The following is a 7,378-nucleotide window of genomic DNA, read 5'->3' on the forward strand; positions in this document are numbered from 1 at the left end:
ATATACTGGTACTGGCTGACACCTTCAGTGGATGGCCTGAGGCTTTCCCCTGTCACACCAACACAGCAAAAGAAGTAGTGAAAGCTTTGCTCAGTCATATAATACCAAGCTTTGGGGTTCCTTTGGGAATGTCATCAGATAGGGGACCACATTTTGTTGTAACAGTGGTTGGGGAAGTTAGCAGGATTTTGGGACTTACCTGGGACCTGCACACACCATACAGGCCCCAGGCAAGTGGCAAAGTTGAACGCATGAATGGGACCCTCAAAACCCAGATTTGCAAGATTTGTCAAGAGACATCCATGACGTGGGTTCAAGCCCTGCCTGTAGCCTTGCTGAGAGTCCGCATACAGCCAAGGCGAAGGGACAACATCAGTCCCTATGAAATATTATATGGCAGGCCGTACCAGGTTCCACATATCCCAGGGGAAATTCATACGAGAGGTAAAACTGATTTGCAAAAGTATTTAATGGCTCTGAGTTCCACTTTGCAGAAGCTCCAGAGATTCATTGTGTTATCCAAACCAATAGGATTGGACACAGCTGCTCATCCGTTCCAGCCTGGAGACCGGGTCTGCATCAAGTGCTGGGACAGCGACCCCTTGCAAGCCAAGTGGAAGGGACCAGTCCAAGTTTTGCTGACCACTTTTACTGCGGTCAAGGTTGCTGGCAAGGGACCGTGGATTCACTACTCCAGGGTGAAGAAAGCTTCTGCTCCCAAAATCACCAAGAAGACAGAGACTGATTCAAATCAGAAAGATGCAGTCTAAACTGTTTTTTACATGTTTGCTGTTTGCCCAACTGGTAACCATGGTTCAGGGTTCACCCCATGATTTACATAAGACTGTGGTCCAAAATGTGTCCAAAATTCTTAATAAGAGCGATTGCTGGATCTGTACTCAGTTACCACCCCTAGATGGGAAGGGTCACTGGCCATTGATTGGCATTTTAATAGAAGAATTAAGAAAGATTTGGATGAAATTTGGAAGGGAACTCAAATTCTACATGAAGTGGCTTCTAAAAATAACACTTCAAAATTTGATCATATTTTTGATACCCTCACCTCATGGTTACCAAACTGGGCCTGGGTAAAAGAAATATTCATAATAGCTGTAATTGTAGTTATTATCTGTGTAATTTCCTGTGGAGCAGCCGGTTGTGTAAACCGGTTCTGTGGTTAGAAAGGTAGAGTAGAGTAGAGACTAGACAAGGTAGAGTTTTGTTAGTCTCTAAAAGGGGGGAAATGATGCCATGAAGATTTTTGCCTTTTCTTTTTTACCCGTTATACCTTTTTACAACTTCTGTATTCCCAGTGCTTTTTGCCTACATTCTTGGACTTGTTAGTCAAGCTAAGAGGCTAAACATTTTAGAAGCTTCGTAGCTAGGGATCAGTGTGCCCCAGAGCCCAAGGTCCTCTCCAGAACATATTCTGTAAACCAAGATAGAACCATCCAGGGGAAGGTTCCTTGGGGGAGGGAGGAGCTCACTTGAGCCTCTCATTGGGGAATCTTTGATAGATCTGCTAATTAGTAACACCTATAATGTTATACCCAATGTTGGGGGGAGAAGAAGAGGAGGAGAGACACAGAGACACAGGGAAAGACTCGGCGGGGTGCATCTCGATGCATATGACCTGGACGTGAACACCTACGGATCCTTAAAAATAAATACCAAGGTAAAATCCCTTTTCCCCTTCTAACCGTGTATGACTCTTGATTTTAAGACCAGGGAAAGGCATCACGGCCTGCGCTGTTGCCTGCTGTGCTCTGAGGCTGCTGCTCCCCGCAGAGGGAACTGCACTGCCGTGCCAGAGGAGACAGAGAAGCTTCAGCTTAAGCCAAACTGAGCTGGGTGGCTGGGCTGGCAGGAGTGGCGAGGGTCAAGGGCATTCCCAGAGCTCATCCTGCTGCAAGGACGAGGAAAAGTGGCAGTGGGAAGCCAACAGTGAGGAGAGCTGAGGCCTGGAGAGCAGCTCTTGAATGACGCTCAAATCTCACCGGACCTCTGAGACATTGCTGTTCTTCTGCCAGTGAAAGGATGAGTCCCTAAACCTGGGGCTCGCTCCTCCTCGTGGTCAGGGGCATCAAGGAAGGCTACAGTGCGACAGAGACTGCCCTGAGCTGGCAACTCACTGGGGGAAAAGAGGGAGCACTTGTGAAGTAAAGGCAGGTGGGGCAGAGAACTGTGCAGAGAAGGGCTGAGCTAAAGCTTGAGCAAGCTGAAAAATGTCATTTGGGGTCATCCCAGATTGATTTCATTTCACAAGTTATTGAACAAGTTTATTTTGGGCGGGGGGGTGTCATGTTTTCCCCTGGAGGCGTGCACTCTGCAGGCTTGAGCTGCGTTGCCGAAATGCTCGGGCATGTCTCTGCTGCAGCTCACACCGGTTCTTCTTTGGCTTCTTCCGGCCCGGTGCTGAGCCGCAGCAGAGCCCTGGCGGAGCCCAGAGCAGCCTCAGCATCCACAGAGCCCGGCTGCAAGGAGAGAAAGCAGAAACCGCCCGTCAGCTGAAGGCTCCCGTCCCCCTTGTCCCAGCCGCCCGTGGTGCACAGGCCGTGCTGGCCGTGCTCAGAGCGGTGCCCGAAGCCGCCCGTCCCTGCTGCCTTTGGCAGGAGAGCAGGAGGGCAGGACACGTGCCCAGCCTGCAGCCGGCCGTGGCACAGCCACCTCCTCAGCAGCTGCCCAGAGCGGGATGCTGCTGTGCTCGCTGCCATCTCCCAAAAGCCCTTATCCCAGCCGTGCCAAGAAGACGGGGACCCACCGCACGCCACCCGCCGCCGGAAGAAAAGCTGCTCCCAAGCCATGTCCTCGGCCTTCTCCAAGGCCACGTCCCATCCACGCCGCAGCTGCTCCCAAGCGCTTCCCGATCCAGACTGGACACCACCTACAACGCTTCCTTGAAGAAAAACAAACAGCAAATTAAAGAAAAGGCATTACAGACAAAAAGGAGAAACAAGAAAAAAGCTAAAAAATCTTCTCTCTGTCGGGGGCCTGAGCAAGGCCCAACCTTCCCTACATGCTGGGGAAAAACCCACCCACGGGCGAGGGAAGCCCACGCTTTCTCCCTTCCCCCCTGCACTGCCCCCCAACAGGCACGGCGAGCCCAAAGCAAACAAGGGGAGGGGAGCAGCCCAAGCCCTTCCTTTCCTGCAAAACAAAGCAGCCCGTGCACAGCTCCTGGAGTGCCACCTCTGCTCCTGCCATGGGGCCTTGTTTGTGTCGGGCTGCCAGCCCCAGCCCCAGCCCCAGCCCAGGGAACAGTGGGTGGTGGGGGCTGTTGGCAGGGCCAGGGGCTGACTCCCATTTCGTAAGCACCCCAGCCCATCCCGCCCACCCTGCCCAAAAGCAGCTTGGCAGCCGGCTGAAGGATTGGTTGCCTCCGCCCCAGCAAAGGGAGGAACCTTTGCTTCCTGGCCAGGCCGTGCAATGCCCAAATCTGGGAGCATCCCCCTGGGTGTGGACTCATCTGTAAATTCACTGTGGAGCCTGGCTTTGAAGAAGGTGCCACAATTGAAGTCCATCATCTTCAGCTTGCCAGGTGGAGGAAGAGCTTGTCATCCTTGATGTCACCCTCCATGTCTCCAGCAGCAGCAGCCGCACCTGGCACAGCTTCTCCAGGGGCTTCTTCTTCCCTGGGGCTGGAGCAGGCTGTCAGTGCTCTGCCCAGGGCCCCGGCTGTTGCTGAAGCAGGACAAGCAAAAGCAGCTGGCACGGGGGCCACCAGAGCTGGGAAGAGCAGCTCAGCTCCAGCAGCAGGGCTGCGTGTGCCCAGCTGAGGAGCCCTGCGCAGCGATTCAGGCAGGACAAAAACTCTGCCTTTCTTTGCTGCTCCTTGCCAAGGCGCGTGTGCAGCTGGAACTTACCGGCTCCCTGGCTCAAAGCGTGCGTGTGGCTCTCTCCCTTCTCCTATGGCACGCGAATATCCTGCATCCAAGGAGCACAGGACAGGTCTTCTAATGAGGGCCTTTCCGAGGAGAGCACGGATAAACACCGTCGGATGAGATCCTGGCACTCTGCGCAGAGAAAGCAGAAAGCACCAGTCAGTCGCAGAAGGCTCCTGTCTGCTTTGCCCCACTCTTGCCATGGCCAGGCCGTGCTGCGTGTGCTCAGGGCTTTGCCTAAACTTTGCCATCAGTTCTTTCTTTTGGAGGAGAGCAGGACATTGCCACCTCCTCAGCAGCTGCCAGGGTGGAATGCTCCTGAGCCCGCTGCTGCCTCCCAGCACTGCTATTCCCCCCGTGCTGCAGAGACAAGGATCCACCTGGAGAGAGCCGTCGTGGGAGCGAGAGCCGGCCCCAGGTGCTGTTCCAGCCCCTCCTGAAAGGGTGCTCCCCGCAGACCATCTGGTGCAGCACGATGCCCAGGGACCAGACGGTCGCTGCCTCGCCGTGGTACCAGCCCAGGTGCGTCCATTCCGGGGGGCTGTAGGACGGTGTTCCTATGGAATAGAGATGGAGTTCTTCAGGGGGACGCTGCCTGCTCCCAGAGCCTCGCCCCAGCATCCCCGGGCATGCGGGGGCCGCAGCAGCGGCACGCGGCCTGACCCGCTGCCCTCTCGCCAGCACCTGGGGCTTGTGTACAGACTGGGGGTTGGAAAAGAAGCCGCCGGTGTCGCAAGAGGGCAGCGGAAGCCCTGGCAAGGCCCGAGCATTCCATGCAAAGGAAAAACCCACTTGGTGCTGGGGAAAAACCACGCTTTCATCCTCCCTGCCTGCACTGCCCCAGAAACCATTCTTAAGCCAAGGCAAGCACGGGCAGCAGAGCAGTCTGAGCCCTGTCTCGCCTGCACACCAAACGGGCTGGAGCACAGGTTCTGGGCCCCCCTCTCTGCTACCCCCACCCACAGGTGTTTCTGTGGCGCTGGCTGCCCCAGCCCCAGCGCCAGTCCTGGGCAGAGGGGCTGGCAAAGGCTGCCAGCAGGGCTGGAAGATGGCCCCTCAGCCAGCGCCGCTCAAAAGCAGCAAGGCTGAAGACTCCGGCTGCCATGACTGGCAGCAAAAGGGAGAATCCCCCCTGCCACAGCCGCCTTGGGCTGTGAGCTGTTGGGCTCTGAGATGCCGCTACCAGGAGCCTCCCCCTGCGTGGGCTCACCTGCAAAGCTGGTGTAGGCTGCGGCTTGCAGGTAGGTGCCACAGCCAAAGTCGATGAGTTTGGCCTGCCCGGTGGCCAGGTCAACCAGGATGTTCTCTGGTTTGATGTCCCGGTGCAGGACCCCGCAGCTGGTGCAGTGCCGCACGGCCTCCAGCACCTGGCGGAACAGGTGCCGCGCCACCTCCTCGCACAGGAAGCCCCGTGCCCGAATGAAATGAAGGAGGTCCTGAGACCGCTCCGGGCGCTCCAGCACCATCACCACGTTGTTGGGGAGCTCCAGCCACTCGTGGAGCTGGACGATGCCAGGGAAGCCAGCGGACACCTTGGCCAGCAGCACGATCTCCAGTGGTGCTCGGGTGCCGTCGGGCTGTGGGAGGAGCACGATGCCGTCAGCGGGGCCCATGCCGTGCCGGGGCTCGGCAAGCCCTCAGCCAGCCGGGGACGCTCTGCGCGCTCCGCTGGCCCCACGGCCGCTCTCCCCCGAGGCGTTCTGGCGGCTTCCACCCTGCCGGGCCTCGGCTCATCCCCGCCCGTCGCGCCCCGGCTTCTCGCGCTGCCCCTCGCTCACTCACCAGCTGGCCCCAATGGTGGATGCGGTTCCGCGGCACACGTTTGATGGCCACCTGCAAGGCAAGGGGAGCAGCGGGCTGAGCTCGCCGCCCGCCCTGCCGAGCCCCATGCTCCTTCTCCTCCTCCTTTGCCCCCCGCCTCCCGCGCCCGCCGCCGGCCCCGCCACTCACCGGGGCTCCGTCCGAGAGCCGCGTCGCCGCCAAGACGCTGCCGAAGCCGCCGCGCCCCAGCAGCGAACCCAGCCGGTAGCGCTCCTTCAGGCCCTGCTGCGCCTTCCGTGCCGGCGAGACGCGGCCGTCAGCGCTCGGCCCGGGGCCAGGAACGGCCCCCGAGCGCCGCTCAACCGCCCCGGGCCGGCCATCCCCACATGTTGCCTCTTTTGAAGCGGACACCGGCGGCTCGGGGCCGGCGGCCGCGCTCAAGAGCGGCGGAGTTCGGAGCGGGGAAGACGCTGCCGAGGCGGCGGGAGCGGCCGCGCCGCCTGTGTCCCCGGCGGGCCCCGGGAGGAGCCGAGGCCGGGGCCGGGGCCGGGGTGGGGGTCGGGCTCGGGCCAGCCGGAGCCAGGGGCTGGCGATGGTGCCCAGGAGCCAGGCACTGATGCCCGCCCAGCAGCGCCACAGCCAGGACGGCGAGAGCCGGGCGGAGGCGGGACCGCGGCGGGACGCCCGGGGGCGGGGAGGGGGCAGCCCCGCCCGGGGCCGGGGCCGGGCCGGGGGCATGGCCCGGCCGGGCACGGGGAGAGGGAGGCCGCGGGAGGGGGGGTTGGGGAACGAAAGGGAGAGCGGGACAGGGTGCGAGACCCTGGGAGAGGGAGAGGAGAGCAGGAGAAGGGACTTAGCAGAGGGTTCGTGGACTCGCTGCTCTTCTGCTGCTCTTGTGCTGCTGCCGCTGCTGCCGCTGCTGCCGCTGCCGCTGAAGCGCTGGGAGCGTTTGTCCGCGTGTCCGTGTGTCCGGTGCCCGTGTGTCCGTTGCCCCCCGCGCGCCCCACGGCCGAGCCCCGCGCGCCCCGGGGCAGCACGGGCCGCTCCGCTCCGGGGCCGAGGCGGAGTCCCGGAGCATCTCTTCCTCCCGCAGCCACACCAAACCCGCTCGGCATTTTTGCACACGTTTCCCTTTGAAGGGCTCCTCTCTCCTCCCATTTCCAAGGAGTCTCCCTGGGGTTTTGGCACCTGCAGCGACAGGGTAGCGATTGGGCTTCAAACTTCAAGAAAGACATGGAGGGGCTGGAGCATGTCCAGAGATGGGAATGGAGCTGGGGAAGGGTCTGGAGGACTTCTGAGGGGCAGCTGAGGGATCTGAGGGGGCTGAGCCTGGAGGAAAGGAGGCTCAGGGGGGAGCTGGCTCTCTCCAAGTCCCTGACAGGAGGGAGCAGCCAGGAGGGCTGGGGCTCTGCTGCCAAGGGAAAGCACGAGAGGAAATGGCCTCGGGGGAACCTTTGGGGTGGATGGTGGGGAAATTCTCATCCTCCATGTCTCGACAGAGCGGGAGAGGGGGAGGGGTGGGGCGCGACCTGGGGACACGGGGGTGGTGACGGTGGGCTGGGGACACGGGAAAGGGCACGGGAAGCCAAAGCCCCGCTGAGCGCTGGCGCTGCGCTGGCACGGGGTGAGCCGGCAGCAGGGCCCCAGAGCCCTAAGGGACTCGCCCTGACGCCCGGGGAGTATTGATCCTGGTCTCTGAAAAATGAGACTCAATAAAATACCATTAAAAGATGCCT

This window comes from Coloeus monedula (assembly GCF_965178545.1).
Source record: "Coloeus monedula genome assembly, contig: HAP1_SCAFFOLD_167, whole genome shotgun sequence".
Lineage (NCBI taxonomy): Eukaryota > Metazoa > Chordata > Aves > Passeriformes > Corvidae > Coloeus > Coloeus monedula.